This window comes from Epinephelus fuscoguttatus, linkage group LG9, assembly GCF_011397635.1.
Source record: "Epinephelus fuscoguttatus linkage group LG9, E.fuscoguttatus.final_Chr_v1".
Lineage (NCBI taxonomy): Eukaryota > Metazoa > Chordata > Actinopteri > Perciformes > Serranidae > Epinephelus > Epinephelus fuscoguttatus.
In genome coordinates this window covers 15,389,949-15,407,736 of record NC_064760.1, presented here as the reverse complement: position 1 = coordinate 15,407,736, position 17,788 = coordinate 15,389,949, and the positions used below count along the sequence as shown (strand labels likewise).

Below are 17,788 nucleotides of genomic sequence, written 5' to 3'. Positions count from 1 at the left end.
TATCCACCCTGCAAACATACTGCTCACTGCTGTGGGTGTTTGCTTTGTGCAAACGTTAGCAACCGTTAGTTGCTGAACGAGAGGCTGTCTGGTTCTTCGGCTCGGAGGGTTGTCTATGTTACTGTGGTGCTAAGTAGAGTCTGTAGCTGGGTGGCAGGTCATTTTTTTGGCTCAGGGGGTATGTGTGTTTTGTGCCCCTGCATTAGTTGCTGACGAAAGTTTGTCGCGGCAGACCATTCCCTGCTTCTCAGAGCAGAGAACACTGCTAATTTTTTCACAATTTGGAAGCCTAATTATATAGTTGTAGTATATCTTTTTAATCATTCAAATTTGCCTGGGTGGTTAATAATACATTTTTCTGTGGTTTGATGAACTCAATACGCTTTATCCTGACTTTAAAGTCCCACCTTGAAATGCCTTTGTTCCTTTACTGAACAGCCAATGTCACAGTTAACACACAAGCATGAAAGGCACAGTACAAGTCACATGTATGTCTTGGTCCTGTGGAGGTATTTCTGATCAATGTCAAAGCCTGTCCCTTTGAGAGGGCTCATAAAGAAGGCATGATAGCAATGATGTTTAAATACTAAAAAATGATGAAAAGGTTTTTAATAATGTTGAAAAGCTGAAGGAAAGATGGACACTTCCTTTAAATGAGAGCCAACAGCACACGGCCTTCATGTACAGTGTGCTGGCGGAGCAGATAAATGCAATCCCTCATTAGGTCTAATTACTGTAATAGGGAATACTGACTTGCCAGCCCTCATGAATTATAGTTTTCTTCCCCCATACGTCTACTGAAACCATTTTTAAAATTTACTCACACAGGTAACAGAGCTTAATTTTGTGTCAGAATTATATAACTAACATTTACACAAATAATTCTCCTGTGTATTTTGAAGTTTCAGTATTATACTGTTTGATAAATAAATAACAATTATGAAAATCCGGTTGTTTTCATTTCCATTCATTAGGCAGATAAATATATTCATGGAAGAAGTAAAACTTTGACTGAGTTACCTGCTGAAACCAAAGAATAAAAATGCCTAAAGACCCATCCATCTCTGATATCAGCACTGCAGCGCTCCGAGGGAGGAAAACCAGTCAAATCCTTTCACACATTAATCCAGATGTCTGGCTGCTTCAGACACAGAGCTCTGTCAGAATTGTATCCTGGCTTTAGAGCTGGAGTCATTTCAAATGTCTTGGCAGCTAATCAGCCGCTATCTTTCATCAAAAAGTCACAGTGACAAGGCCAAGCCTATCTTTACAAAATCTACCAGGGTAACATTGTGTTTCAGCTGTACAGTCATTCGAAGCTTTAGTGTTTGATAGGCTTGAGAGGAACCGTATAAAGGAATGCAGTGTGTGGCGTACGTCTGGCTGCAAGCCTGCTACAGATTTTTTTAAGAATGTAACACCAACAAATAAAAGCACATTCAAATGAAGCCCAGGAAGGTAAGACAGACAGATGACAACTAATCTACGAAATGACTGTATCTAATTCCAGTTCCCATTAGCTTGAAATATGCAGATGTCATTTCATACAGGACATGATAGCCAAGGGTAAAGTACGCAATGATGTTGTGACCACTTTTTAGCTATAATCAAAGTCCTCACAGCTCATTACTACAACTGAAGATTCAGTTCAATCGCCAAAATTATGACCCATCATCAGCACTGCCTGATTAAAAGTGTGGCTTTCATTCTTATGAAAAAGTAAAAAGGGTTTAAGCACCGAGGTCAGCGTCACATGCTCAGGTAATCAGTGCAAAACAAAGCCTAAAAGGTAGCCGGCATTGTTGTTCAGCTTGTGCATTTGAAAAGTTGTGAATGTTTGAAATCTGATTATGTCTAACTGTGATGAATGCTGCATTTTTCCCTGCGCTGGATTAAACTGAAAGCACATCCACCTCCCTACTTGTCAATGTCACTGCAGCTTCCAGACCTACCGGGGTATGAAATTAATTTACTTCACACCTTTTGGAGACTTCGCATAAGATCAGCGTCCATTGAGATCCGGTGAGGAAAATTACCCTAAAGCTGAAAGCTACATAGCCTAAATGACTGACCACAGGGAGTGATAAAGAATATTACATTGAGGCGGTTGGACCAATTGCAACAGCAATTCAGCATGCCTGAGGACAAAATAGGCTTTGTATAGCAGGTGAGAGTTAAGGACTAAATGGAACCTGTTATCAAGCACTGGGTGATGCCCTGAAAGCAAAACCAAAGCAATGCAACACTCCTGCATTTATCCTGGGTGTTACTGCAAGGTCAGTATGAAAATTTCATTCATCACGTTTCATACATACAGCAGACCTACAGCATATCCCATGTGGTACTCATAGTACAAGTGAGTCCAAGCGCTCTATTTTTTAAGCCTCCTGGGAGGAGTACAGCGTATGCTCCCATACTGTCATTTAAGCTAGTTTATTTTTATACCGGAAAGGTAGGTGATGTTTAAAGTTGTGAAATAGATTTATTTTTAACAGCCATTTGAGTGAAGTGGAACAGAAGGTAACATTAGACCTCTACAAGGAGGGTGACTATAATTAAGTTACTATGCCAACCGAATGTCTTCTTCTGCACATTAACGTTGCCCTTGGTTTAACCCCTGCAGTGCACATAAAGTTGACAAGAGAGAAAAAATCTTTAGAGTGAGTACAGCTGGAGTGATGCAGCAGCAGGAAAACATTCAATTAACAGAGCTTTGAAATGAGAAATAACATCATACTTTTTAATCAGCATATTGCGCTGTTTCAATAATGACAACTCCCAGCAGCATGTTAGCGACACACAGTTGTACAGTGCCTGTTGGCTGTAACCTGCATCTGAATTTTTCAAACATTTACAGTTACACTTCTTTTTCAAAGAATATTATACAAAACACAAAGACCTCTGACACCATACTGTGTATTATTAGCATCAGTTGAATAAAAGCTGTACTGCTATGTTTTCTTATTGCAATTTTCAGCGAGCAATCAAACAGGTCTAAAGTGCTTTACTCATTCAAATCAAGGTCCCCTTATGGCTAAGTGTGCACTTTGTATCTCTGTTAAGTCAGAAATAATAAATATTAAGTTGAACCCAGCACTGTGTGGTACTCAACAGTAAAGGGCTCAATTAAATATAATCAAATACAATCAACACAATTAAGTCCCCCAACATACTGGTTAAGGGCACATGAGACATGATGTGTTGGCCGGTTTTCATGATGGCAACGCGGGGATTAACCATGTTTCTTTAGTTTAGTGGTCGTTATAAAACAGGTGGGAAAATGTTGTAATTTTTTTTTAGGAAAGTTTAAAGAACAACTATACAGTTAAAGAAATCAGCATTAAAAAGTCTAAAAACTACTAGACTATTCATGCATTCATCTTCTGTAACCGCTTATCATGTTAGGGGCTGCGGGCGTCAATCTCAGCTGACTTTGGGCGAGAGGCGGGGTACACCCTGGACAGGTCGCCAGACTATCACAGGGCTGACACATAGAGTCAGACATTCACTCTCTCATTGACCATTCATTCTCACATTCACCCCTGCTGGCAATTCAGACTCACCAATTAATCTAACCTGCATGTCTTTGGACTGTGGGAGGAAGCCGGAGTACCCAGGGAGGACATACAAACCCCCCACCCTCAGTCCGAACCACGAACCCTCTTACTGTGAAGCAATAATGCTAACCACTGCACCACCATGCCACCCATGACTAAACAAATGTTATATATTTTGTTGAGCTGTGTACTTACATTATCCAAAATGTTTTCAACAATGTTTAAACCCAGGTACATCTGTTATCTTAATCAAGGACACAGTTCATGTCATGTGGTTGCCATTGCCTGTCAGTGGTGTCATATCACCTTTGCACATCCATCAGTGATCAGCTAATGGGGATCCTAATAAAAAAAATAAATAAATAAGAGTTGTGGTTGTCTGCCAAAAGATGTCATAAATTGACTTTTTGTCCAGTTTTAAGCCACATTTTTATGATACATTTTTCAGATCTTGGTCGTTTTAACTATGTTTTTTAACTGAATGAAGGACTTTAGTCAGCGGATGTCCGGATCTTCAGTTATCAGAGAAACAAGCTGAGCAATCATTAGCAGCAGCTCGGCTTCAGCCCCTGCCATACCGAAAAGTGTCGGAGAAACACTGATTTTTAACTTGAAACTGCTTTATTCAGCGTTTTCACCGCTGTACATCACGGGGTGCATTTGTTTTGGAGGTGAGGAGATCTCTGCAGATGAATCGCCTCCCACTATAAACTTTTTGTACGTCTGAATCCTAAGTTACCATAGAAAAAAGATGAGCACATATTAGCAGTAGCTGGGTTGGTAGGCCCTCTGCAACAGCCAAAGTGCACCTGAGAGACAGAGATTTTATCTTTGGGAGGAAAGGCCTCTGCAAATAATTCAGCTCCCTTCAAAAACCTCCTGAACAATGAACAGAGGGGAATCCTAACCAGGAGAAACTGACTGCATTGCTTCGTCTTTTGTTATTGTTCTGTATTGACTGAGATACCTCTGTGGCAGAAAATTACATATTGTACATTCAGGTAACAAAACATGTAAGGATGACATTAACTGTCACAGTTTAGTTTATAATATTGTGTTGGAAACAAATTACTCATATAGTTTTGCAATGTACTAATTCATAGATACTATCTGCTAACAACTCTTCATATTACTCTACTAATCCACTCACTTGTTGTTTTGCGGTGGGGAGCTCCTGTATGCACGAACCCAAAATACACACAGGCTTATTGATTCGCTCAGATGGCACCCTCCCACTGCCTGCCTCTTCTTATCCAGCTCCCAAATTCCCTTGAGGGTCAATAAAACCTCTCATAATGAGAAATGTCACCTTTCCTCACCCGAAGTGGGACAAAAACAATTTGGTTCGGAACATGGGGAATGTTCCCAACATGGTGCCATCTACCAGGCTAAGTTTAGCAAGATGGCCTCGGGCAGGAGAGTCTAGTCAGACAGATTTAGCGGTTGAAATCAAAATGGTGCTGGGGCACTTTTACACAGTAAGGACACGATCTCGAATTTATAACAAACAAATAAGACTGAAACCAAAAACACCGCGCTAATATTAAGAAGTGAAAGGTCAGTGGTGGGCTGTAATAGACTGACAAGTGTTTACAGTCACATTAATGATGGGATTAGTGGGCGTTATCATCTTGAGGCAGCACTATTTAAATAACATGCACGGACATCAGAATGAGATCCGCTGAAATCCAACTCATATATGAGGGGAAGAAGGTTTTAAGCTTCTGCTTTGGCTTTTAAACAATAATTAGAGCAGGAAACAACAGCTAATAAATACCAGGTGTGCCTGATGATTACTCAGTCGCATTAATTAGCCAGATGATGTCACAGACCTACACCGCTCGTAGCGTAAGTGCTTGTTTACCAAATTAAATACTGGGACATCCTACTTATTAATGAAGCATTTGTCAACAGCAGATAAACCTTCCTTGAACACTGGTCTAAAAGCTTCTGAGAAAGAGGACTTGTTTACATGATATTACAAGAGAGCAGTGGGCGCTGACATGTTGATGTTCTATCCTTTAGACCCGTGACATCAACCTAATTAACGCAACTGAATAATTGGTTTGTACATGCGGTGTTACGAGCTGCTATAATTAAAGTTTTGAAGTCAAAAGCTTAAAACTGTAACAATGCCTCTGTCCTTGTTTGGAGAAACTCTACTCTTTTTTCTGCCCCCTACTACTTATCTAAAGTTGTTTAAAAACTGCGCTATCCCTGATCCAACATTTATATTTCCTAAATGATACATAGTGCGCCCACAGCAGCTTCTTTTTATTATAGATTATTCTTATTTTTCATTCTAAAGCCAGAAGAGATAGCTTCAAATTGCTTGTTTTGTCCCCACTGACAGTCCAAAACCCATAAATATGCAGTTTATTATCACATAAAACACACGGGAGAAGTTGGAAATCGACGGTGTTTGACATTTTGTCATTTTTGCCTGACTAATTACCAACCTAAATTAATGTTTTGTCAATCATCTAACTGATTAATGATCAATCATGCCAGCTCTAAAAACATTTCAATGTAGATACTGATATGTTTGACAGCTTAATAGCTTTACATTGAGTGAAAAGAACTTGCGTTACAGCTTTCCATTAACCGTCTCCTCCAGTCTTTTGTACTGTGTCTGCGAAGAGCAGCGTATTGGTCTGGGACTGCTGTAGCAGGAAGGTTTGGACAGGATTTTGACAGCTTCCCCTTCAGCACGAACAAAATATTGAAGTTCAATTGCAGTTTTTACAATAGCAGCACTCTGTGGAACACCAGCAAAATGTCTGTCTCGTTCGTGATTGACATGCGCTATAAAAAACAAAGTGGTTTTATGCTGCACAGCAGAACTGCATGTTTTTTAATTATGCGGCACTCTCGATCCAGCCTATGTGCATGTAAACCTGTATGCCTCATTAATATTCCTAAACAAGCTTTCAGCTACTCTTACGCTGTACACTGATTATCAAGGACATGACACACACTTTATATGTGGGCTCTGAAAAACAGAGGGACTGCCCACCACTCGCAGCAATTTCAAGTAATAAAAATATTGACCATATGGTGGAAAGTGGGTGTGCTGTTATGGTAATGCATTTTAATAAACTGAATTAAGATTGCAGAAGGAAGCAAAACAGCCCATTTCTCCTTGTGTTCACAAAGACGGGTTCATGTAGAGAGGAAGGGTTATTTTACATCAGCCATCAATAACTCCGCCTCGTGGCCCTTAGGGGCATGAAGATAAATGTATCCTCTCCATCACAATATAAATGAGGTAGTGACCGGTGAATATGCACGTCCACGCACATATTGCACACAATTGTATGGGCAGTGTCATTGTAATCCTGCCGAATCCTTAACTCAGCATCTCAATTATTTTCCTTCATGAAGTGTTTTCCAATTAAAAAACACAGAGCCATCACTGATTTTGAAAGGGAGCAGCTATTAATCACAAAACACCGACGTGACAGGAATGATTTCTGTGCTCATGTAAGTCCGACGTACACGGAAGCGCAGCACAAATCGCCGGCCACCATTGTTAATCTCTTTTGACAGCACAGGTTGGTATTATGAAATGGCTATCTTCATTCCAAAGTGAAAAAGTATCCTAGATTTGTATGCAGCTCAGCTTTTGACTTCAAATGTAAGGCTATTGCATTTTTATTGAAACTTAGTTCTGTTTCCAACAGCCAGGGTCACCTTACCGAACACAGAAAGTTAACTGAACTGACAGATCGGAACTTTAGTGCAGACAAATTCACTTATAATAAAAACCATGAGTGCTAGAGCTGTTTAGTACAATCGAGTGCTATGACAAAAACTTAAATTCTTTCTTACATGGATGTTGAAGGCCTTTATAACAAAGAGAGAGAGATTTGTGATGTAAAGTTTCAATTTTCATAAAAGTAAAAGTTAAGTTAAATTTTAAAGAAACAAGCTGGTGTGCTATTAACAAATTCTAGTAATGGTGTATGCTACTTACTGTGTTCTAAGACAACAAAGCAATCATAAGCTGTCATCATCAGTCACATATCGAGGTTGATGGGCTGCAAGGTAGGCTGTCTGTGCTTTGTTTACATGGTTACAGATGATTAAAGGGATAGTTTGGATCTTTTGAAGTGAGGTTGTGTGAGGTACTTATCCATATTCAGTATATTACATACAGTAGTTGTCAGCTGGGAGATGCAGGCTGGAGTTGGAAGCTAAGCAGTGTACTGCTGTGGAGTGGACTCACGATTTCACAAATGCTTGTCGTTTATTTTTACATCAACTTAAAAACACTCCAAGCTTACCAAGCCCGGTTGTACGGCTACTACATTTTCATACATGAACAAAATAGTCGCCACACGTACTTATAACCATCACTGTTGTGTTGAGAGATAAGAGAAAAAGCAGGAGCACATATATACGTCCGACCAGCGCTGGGTGCGCTCAGGAGACTCAAATCATAACAGGCGTTGCTTGATGACGTTGCTGCTAGGCGACACAGTATACACCATGTTAAAGGCACATTTCATATATTCAACTGCTACAAGTTCAAATCCTTTTTTTTTTAGTTGTCAGACTGTTTCAGTGTCAGTGTGCAATGTGGAAGATATACGTAATGTCTTCTCAAGCTCCTCAGTCAGTGAACATTTAGCATTAGTATTACCTCCTTTTCCTTCCTCCCATCTGTGTTGAGTAAATGTTGGACTTGTCCTTCCAGCACGATGTCTGTTTCATTTATTATTAACACTGCACGAGATATGCTCTCAATTTATTTGTGTAATTGTAATTTAAAGAGAACAAAAAGACACACACATCCTAGAAAAAACTTAGACTGCTGAACCACAAAGAGGCATGTAGTAAAAGTAGAGTCCGCACACTACTTTTTGGTTGCTTTTCTTCATTGCTATATTATTTTTGCTATGTTGGCATGGAAATAAATGAAACTTAAGGATCTATAAGGAGTGTTCATGTGATTTTACACATTTATAGTGTGAAATTATTTAATGCATAATCGTGATAATCGTAAAACCGTGATTATTTCTCTGACAATAATCGTACCAAGAAAATCTATAATTATGACATCCCTATGTACAACCTCTAATTTCCAGAGCTGGTACCTGCGGTTATTCCACAGGCTAGTTAATAACATGTCAGGCAGGAAATCCAAAGTGTGGGATCATTTTGAGAAGGTGAAGGACGAACCCAAGGTGATATGTAAACTCATCTTCATTGGTCGACTACAAACATGACGTATCATCTGAAACATGGAAGTAGCTACATGCCCATTAGCCACTTAGCACAATCATTACTGCTTTGCCGACAGCGTCATTAACAGGCGGCTCGCTCAGTGTGTGACGTGCACTTGTAGATAAAATATAGGCCTATATTAATGAAGGTTCATTAGTACGGTTTTGTATTTCTCTGTAATGTAGCACAGTGTTAACAATGTTACTGATACTATTCTTTCTCACACCTTCAACTCAAACCATTGTGTTGCTCCGCACAAAATATATCATTTAATATCATAAAGATGCAGGCAACTAGTCGACTAATGGCCCTAAATGACAACTATTGGTCGACTAGGAAAATTCTTAGTCAGGGGCAGCCCTATAATACACTGAGTACCCATACAGCCCCTCTTAAAAATATCATAACGATTTCTTTAAGGTTAAAAGGCCTGTTTGAAATTAATTTTATTTTGGCATGTGCCTTGATATGGTTACGCCTAAGTTAAAGATTAAAAATGGCTATCTTAACTTAAAAATATCCCAGAAATGTTATGTTTAGAACAGTCTCTATATACAGTCTCTACATTCAGTGAATGTAGAGACTGTAGGCAAACCCTGGAGTTCTTGCCTCCGGAAGAAGAGCGGAAGAGCCCTGGTTTCCGGTGCTAGGCTGTTTGTAGTCCGCGTGATATTGATCAATCACTAACGAGGCAGGCAGTAGATCAGGTAACACTGGCATGGCTGCAGTTCTTATTTGTGCAAAGCAAGGTCATGGAACCACATGGATGCTGGATCAATCAGACAGATTAATGAAGCACAACCTGCTGACATGAGGAATATTGACACCCCTATTACATCTTGGTCCTGCAGTCCTCAACGCTGCTTAAATAAATCAGGCCCAAGTAGAAGGAGGCAGGTAAACTTCTGAACCTAATCCTTCACATGACAAACTGAATAAAAGCGGAGCTCGGCTGTAATGAAACAGGGCTCTTCCTGGAAATACTGAACTCTGGAAATGCCACAGAATTAAATATCAATTTGGTAAATGTGGCTGCAATCGATTTCACCTGCGCTCAGAAGTTTTTGCTTAGTATTCATTACATGATAAAGCTGAGATAATCTGCTCATCAGAATCTCATATACAGTATATAGCTTCCAGAGCCAAAACATATTTATCTCACATACAGTAATATAGAACAGAGAAAAGCAGCAAATCCTCATATTTGAGAAGATGGAAGCAGCTAAGTAGAGCTGCAGTGATTAGTCGATTAATTTTCTGTTGATTGATTAATCAGCAATTATTTCTCTTGAATGTGACCATTTCTAATATACATTCATCTGCCACTTTATTAGGTACACCTGTTTAACTGCTCATTAACGCACATAGCTAATCAGCCATTAATGTGTTGAACGTGGCATGGTTGTTGGTGCCACACAGGCTGGTCTGAGTATTTCAGAAACTGCTGATCCGATGGTCTGACAAAGAGAAACTATCCATGAGAGAAGGTTCTCTGGGCGAAAATGCCTTGCTGATGCCAGAGGTCAGAGGAGAATGGCAAGACTGGTTCAAGATGATAGAAAGGCAACAGGAAGTCAAATAACCACTGGTTACAACCAAGGTCTGCAGAAGACCATCTCTGAACCAACAACACGTCCAACCTTGAAGCAGATGGGCTACAGCAGCAGAAGACCACACCAGGTGCCACTCCTGTCAGCTAACAACAGGAAACTGAGGCTACAGTTCACACAGGCTCACCAAAACTGGACAATAGAAGATTGGAAAAACGTTGCCTGGTCTGATGAGTCTGGATTTCTGCTGCCACATTCAGATGGTAGGGTCAGAGTTTGGTGTCAACAGCATGAAAGCATGGATCCATCCTGCCTTGTATCAACGGTTCAGGCTGCTGGTGGTGTAATGGTGTGGGGGATATTTTCTTGGCACACTTTAGGCCCCTTAGTACCAACTGAGCATGGTTTAAACACCACAGCCTACCTGAGTATTGTTGCTGACCGTGTCCATCCCTTTATGACCACAGTGTACCCATCTTCTGATGGCTACTTCCAGCAGGATAACGCACCATGTCACAAAGCTCAAATCATCTCAAACTGGTTTCTTGAACATGACAATGAGTTCACTGTACTCCAATGGCCTCCACAGTCACCAGATCTCAATTCAATAGAGCACCTTTGGGATGTGGTGGAATGGGAGATTCACATCATGGATGTGCAGCTGACAAATCTGCAGCAACTGTGTGATGTCATCATGTCAATATGGACCAAAGTCTCTGAGGAATGTTTCCAGCACCTTGCTGACCTTGTCACCAAGAATTAAAAAGGGCGTCCAAACTGGTACTAGCAAGGTGTACCTGATAAAGTGGCCGGTGAGTGTATGACAACTGACTGAATATTGTAAGGTTTTAGTCTTTTAGTTGGACAAAACAAAGTGAACTGAAAACATCACACCGGCCTCTAAGAAACTCTAAATGCCATTCATTCACTATTCCTTGATATTTCATAGACTTCAGATTTATCAAGAAAATAACTGGCAGACTAATCAATAAAGAAAATAACTGCTACTTGCAGCCCTGCAGCAAATGTTTGGCAATTTCGCTTGAAAAATAACTGATAACCAAAACTGTTGCTGATTAATCTCCTGACAATCAATACATCATTTCATCTCCTAATCATTTCAGCACACAGGGCATAGGCAGGGTCTTTTGATTAAACCTAGGACTGCACGCATAGTTGCATATTTCATTCTGATTAAGAAATGAACTAGTTACACATCTACTGCACAGTCCTTTAACGAATCACCACGTTGCTCTTAGAAAATTTCCACAGAAAATACATTAAATTTCTAAATTTAAATTAAACATCATGTATATTGGCTCGCAGCTCTGCAGCAGACAGAAATACCTATGCAGTTGCTTCCCCTTGAATAAGCTGGTTCACTTAAAGCGACTCAAACATCATCTCTCCTGCCCAGATTCTGGTTGTATTTCCGACAACAGGGACTCAGAGTGGGCCAGAACAAATGGCATCCTCCATTTTTAATCAATAGGTGGATTAACCTTTGCTATCAACAGCGCCTCTCACAGCAAAATGTGGAGTCAAGATTTAGGATTATACCTCGGAAGACATGCTTTAGCTCATTATTGGACTTAGATGTTCAGACCTGTATGACACCCCATATATCACTGGCATTAGGTTACCATTAATGACTCAGTAATCCTTCAAATCTCACCAAAGAAATGCACCTCATCATGAGCCCTTCTGGAAATGAATGTATTTGCAGAGGTGTCTCCGGTAATGATCTTCCATATTTTTAGAGGCAAGCTCTCCACTTTCGTGCCCTCATCAAAGGCTGGTCGCCTGAACATTTAGATAAGTACCACAATGGTGATTCTTATTATTTCCATATCACTCACACAGCTCTCATAAAACTGTCTTGCTGCACTGAGCGGAGCCGCGTTCCTCAGATTTTTTAACAGCCAACGATTTACTACTTGACCCCAGTGCTGAAACATTAGTTGGCTGATGAATTAGTTTTTCAGCTTAATTGAAAACAAGTTTGATAATCAACTAGGCCTAATCATTTAACTCTGCTTTATTCATAAGGCACTTTAAACACAACACTTATGATCCAAAGTGCTTTGCAGTGCAGAGAGAAATAACAAAAACAAGGAAAATGGAACGAACAAATGATCAAAATGTTGGGGTGAAAGGTCCAGCAGCAAACATGCCAAACCTCACCATCAATTTCCAATTTATTGTTTAGTCTACAAACTTTGAAAATAGTGGAAAATGCCCAGTATGTTTCTTGTCTTCTAATGACTTGTTTTGTTCCTCAAACAATCAAAAACCCAATGAAATACTAGGGATGTGTGAGTTTAAGTAATTTTGCTTTCGACATCCCGACACCCATTAACTGGCAACTTACAGCTTAATTTTAAGGGGAAAAAAGCATAATGACCTGAACAACAAGAGATGCCATGACTAAACATTAAATAACCCTGACTGGAACAAGTAAACTCTGTGTTCACAAGTGGAAGCAATTGTCTGTAATGTAACATTATCTGAAAACAACTGCATGCTGTATCGCTGAAGCTAATCTTTCCCAGCTGAGCTATGTGCATGAGTCTGTCTCACCACCAAGCATTGTGCAGGAGTGATGGGGAAAATGAGACATACAGGACACTATAACTGGGGGAAGTTTGTGAGGAATGGTGCAGCAGGGCAGCCACCGGATATACTTGTCACTGCCGCTGGGAGCGCCATGATGCAACTTCTTGGAGGAAACTACCACAACCTGGCACATCCCAGCCACTTGCCCTCTATTTGCCTGATAGCAACAGACACACAGAGTCAGACACGTAGCCCCTGATTGGTTGACAAGTTAGGAACACAGCCTCTGATTGGTCAACAGACTAAACCCAAGGCACCATGGATGGCTGGTGGGGATGGTTAATGACTAACAGTTTTCAACACAGTAAAATGGATAAATAATTAGAAGACATTCAGTGTCGGATTTATCAGTTCAAGGCTTGATTACAAAGCTTGTGAAAATGATATAATCGCACCAGAGCCATTGTTGGATTAGCACAACCGATAGCATTAGCTTCTGGGCAAAAAAAAAAAAAGGAGGACACGCACATGCCCTTGCCTGAATACAGAGTTTACTTGCCCCAGGCATTGGTCAATGTCACCCTGGCACTTCTTGTATTTTACATCACTTTGCTTCTCAAAAATAACCGGTTAGCTGCAGGTTAATGAGTGTTGGGCTGTCGAAAAAGGTAAATTAACCCAAATTGACATTCTTTGTCTGTTTGGACTGTTGGATGAACGAAACAAGCAAGTTGAACACATCACCTTGGGCTCTAGAAGCATGTTTGTCGACTAAACAAATCAATTGTTAAATCTGAGAGATAATCAAAAATTTGATCTGTACTGAAAATATTCATTAGGTCTAACATGATCCCATGACTATTAGTATCTATTTTGGGGGGCATACTATTACTATCTATTTGGGGCGGCTATAGCTCAGTCCATAGGGACTTGGGTTGGGAACCGGAGGGTCGCCTGTTCAAGTCCCCGTCCGGTGCAAAATATGGAGCTGGAGAGGTGTCAGTTCACCTCCTGGGCACTGCCGAGGTGCCCCTGAGCAAGGCACCGAACCCCCCAACCGCTCGGAGCGCCTGTCATGGGCATCTCTCCACTTAGTGCATGTATAGGTCCAGTTTGTGCATGTGTGTGTTCGTACCTGTGTGTAATTGACAACAGAGTGAAAAATTGAATTTCCCCTCGGGATTAATGAAGTATATAAAATTAAAAAAAAAATATTTATGGCAACTGTATCACACTGGTTAGTAAGCATCATAGTCGAGTACTAAACTGGTGCAATTTAACTACTTTTTTGTTTGGAAGATAAGGCCAACACAACAAAGCCACTTTACTTTCACTAAACCCCCATACAACCAGAAATGACAGCCCACTGGTGGTCCAGATCAGGACCTGGTTGCCAGAGCAGGACCATTTACAGGTCGTGATACACTGCCTTATCACAGCTGATTGCATTATAGCCCTAAATTGGTCCTCTGTTTGTGCCAGACAAAAGGTCAGTGCTGTAACCAGATGTCAACCTTAAGTAAATCTCAACAAAGCGACATGTCTCACACTCTCTGTACTTTTGCCAAGATTAAAATTTTCTCACCAATGGTGGCCTTTTACAAACATGTATTCAGTTATAATAGCCAAGCCTGTGTAGCCTTATATTGTTTGAAAATGATAGCTTTAATCTGCCAAAAATAAGGTACAAAACATGATAGAGTAGATATAATAATGCTGGGTCTCCCACCTGGAGGCATCTCAAACATTAAAATCTCTAAATCCAGCCACTATGTCTGCCGTGATTGGCGTAATCAACTGTCATCTATGCTCAAAATACTTTACTGAATGCTGCTCTACATCACAGTTTGACCATAAAAGGAACAGTGGTCCAACGCACCAATGCTACAGTCTAGAAATACTTAATTAGTAATCTAAATCTGCAAAGTAACTACTGACATAAACTGTCAAATAAATGTTATGTTAGTAGAGTACAAAATACAAAATCAACTTCTAAAATGTGTGTTAAAGGTGAGAGACAGTACTTCCAAATAGTGACCATTACAGGACCAGTCGTGAAAGAAGTAGTCAGACATACTTTTAGTAAAAGTTGCAATACTACAATCTTGAAATCTTGAAATACTAAGTTAGAGGGAAATAAGTATTGGCATCGAAATACATTGTAATATATTGTGAATACTGCAACTAGGCTACTAACGAAAACTGTCAAATAAATCTAACATTAGTAAAAAAAAAAAAAAAAAAAGTGCAATATTTGCCTCTGAAATTTAGTGGACTAGAAGTAAACATGGAGAAGAAGTAGTATAGAATGGAAATACTAAAGTAAAGCACTTAATTAACTTAATTTCACTTGATGTGGAGAGAAGCATTTTAACTGCACAAACCTCCAGCTCAGGAGGACTAACCTGCTGATTAATGGACGTTAAAGGTGAAAGAGAATATCTCAGAAAAAAGTTTTGACCATTACAAGACCAGTCATGGGGGAAGTGGTCTGATATACTTTCAGTAAAAGTTGCAACACTACAGTCTTGCCATATTCAGTCAGAAGTAAATAAGTATTACCATCAAAATATGTTTTAAGTAACAACAGTAAAAGTACTCATTATGCAGAATGGCCTACTTTAGAGTCACACAGATAACTTAATTATAACATTAATGCATGTTGCAGCTGGTACAGATGAAGCTATTTCTACTAGCTTCATCCACAACAATGCATCTTAATTTAGTTGATTAATATATTGTATTAATAATCTGTATGTGCAAAGCAACAAAGCTACAAACAAAAACTCTCAAATTAATTTTACGTTAGGAGACTACAAAGTACAAAAAGTATAAAATAGGATAGAATGGAAATAATTGAGTGAGGCACAGTACCTAAAACTTGTACTTGAGTACAGGACTTGAGTAAATGTAATTTGTCTTATAGACAAAGAGAAGTGTAGAGAAACATTTTAACTGCACAAACCTCCAGCTGAGGCCTAACCTGCAGTATGACTCACTTCTGTATTCAGTTGAAAGAGAAAAATTTGCTTAACGGTTTTCACTGCAGCTGCTTCGAACAAAATCCTACTCTGCAACACTGAGAGAATATCAAAGCAAATAGTTGGGACGATTACAGTACCAGTTGTGGTGGAAGTAGTCAGCTATACTTTCAGTACAAGCTGTGATACTACAACTGTCAGAAGTAAATAAGTATTGAAATGAAAATGGATGGATGGATGGACCAGTTGTGGAGCAATTAGTTAGACATTGCCCTGGTAAAAGTTGCAATACTACAGTCTTAATAAAGTACCGTATTAGAAGTAAATAAGTACTGACATTAAAATAAATTTGAAGTCACAACAGTAAAAGTATTCATTATGCAGAGTCATACATGTTACTTAGTTGTAATATTAAAGCATGTTGCAGCTGCTGAAGATGAACATCAATGCATCTTCATTTATTAGCTGATTTATTTTTGGTATGAATAATCAAAAGCTGCAAAGCAACTTTGCTACTAACTAAAACTGTCGAATAAATGTAACGTTAGTAGAGAACAAAAAGCAATGTGTGCCTTTGAAATTTAGAGGAGCAAGTACAAGGAGTGTAGAGTGGAAATACTCAAGTGAAGTACTAGTTTCACATGTCGTGGAGAGCATTTAAACTGCACAAACCTACAGCCCAGGACTAACCTGCAGTATGACTCATTTTGCATTAAACTTAAAGACAAAACTGTGCTTACCAGAGGTGTTTTCACTGCAGCTGCATTAAAAGCAACGCTCCTCTGTCACACTCCTCATTCATAGAAACAGCAGTTAGATAAGTCGGCTAACTTAACGTTACGTATCCTGACAAAACCCCGCTAACTTGACTACATTCATGGCTACATGGCGCTTCAGATGACACTAAACATAGCGCTTCGTGTGTGGCACAAACTCAACTCAACTTTTACGACACTGAGCCTCACTATAAACTTCCAGCTGCTACATTACTGAGAGAGAAGCTAACGCTAACTACAGCTGTCGGAAGTTAGCACCTCAGAAGTGAAACAGGAAGTGTGAAAAGTACCTGGCTGTGCTGTCTGTCTTCTCTCATGCTCTCTGTGCTGCTGAAAGACGCCCTGCAGATATCCACACGACACTTGGAAGTTTCTCTCAGCTGTTTCTTGTTGAGTGGGGTAACCAGGAAAGCCTCTGGTTAGCAACGAGACCTGACTGTCAAACAATGGCGGAGCCAAGTACGGCAAGCGAGAGGCTGACACGTGCTGTTTGTTGACGATTTTCTTGCGGCCCCCTATGGGCGAAATATTTGGGATGGTTTCGTTTTGGTGCTGCTTGTTAGACTGAGGTACTGTCAAAATACATGTGCCAAACACAATGAAGGTGGTAAAAATACAAAATAAGTCAATTTAATACATTGCATACATTAATTTAATACATTTCTACAATATTATAACAGTGAAGGAAGAAGCATTCAGATCATTTTGGGGACTGTTCTTTACTTATCGGATGAGAGGGTGGCTGGGGTGTGACTTCTGTTTTTTTCTTTTAGAAATATTTTTCTTTAGCCTCCCTGAGAGACTGAAGGATAGTGCATGAGCTCCCTTCCACCATAAACCAGTTGTTAGAGTTTAAATATGTACCCTTTGATAGGCTATTTACAATGCCAGAGATGAAATTCAGAAGTTGAAAAAAAGCTGTGGTTTTTCACTCTTGTGGAAACAAAATGCAAAACTTTAAATGAGACATGTAGAGTAAAATGATATTGACAAACTATCACTATTTTAAGCTTAGATTTGGTTGTGTGTTTTACTGACAGAGACATTTGTCCCACACAATGTGTTCAAGGACAGTTGGAAATTTGACAATCCAGCAACTGTATTTCTTGTTTCTACAGTTTCTGGCTATGATAAATGGT

The 17,788-nt window shown here is 39.7% G+C and overlaps 1 protein-coding gene across 2 annotated transcripts in view; it reads right to left on the bottom strand.

Moving 5' to 3' along the window:
* Window positions 1-17,098, bottom strand: part of LOC125894527 (ecto-NOX disulfide-thiol exchanger 2-like) — a 277,435-nt gene extending 260,337 nt beyond the window's left edge. The window contains exon 1 of one of the 2 annotated variants that reach the window (XM_049585992.1): window positions 16,940-17,098. The gene's annotated coding sequence lies outside the window, so the exon portion shown is untranslated. Of the gene's footprint in view, window positions 1-16,613; window positions 16,890-16,939 lie in introns of those variants that run through there. The other variant, XM_049585993.1, reaches the window with a different exon arrangement.
* Between the last annotated feature and the right edge of the window lie 690 nt (window positions 17,099-17,788).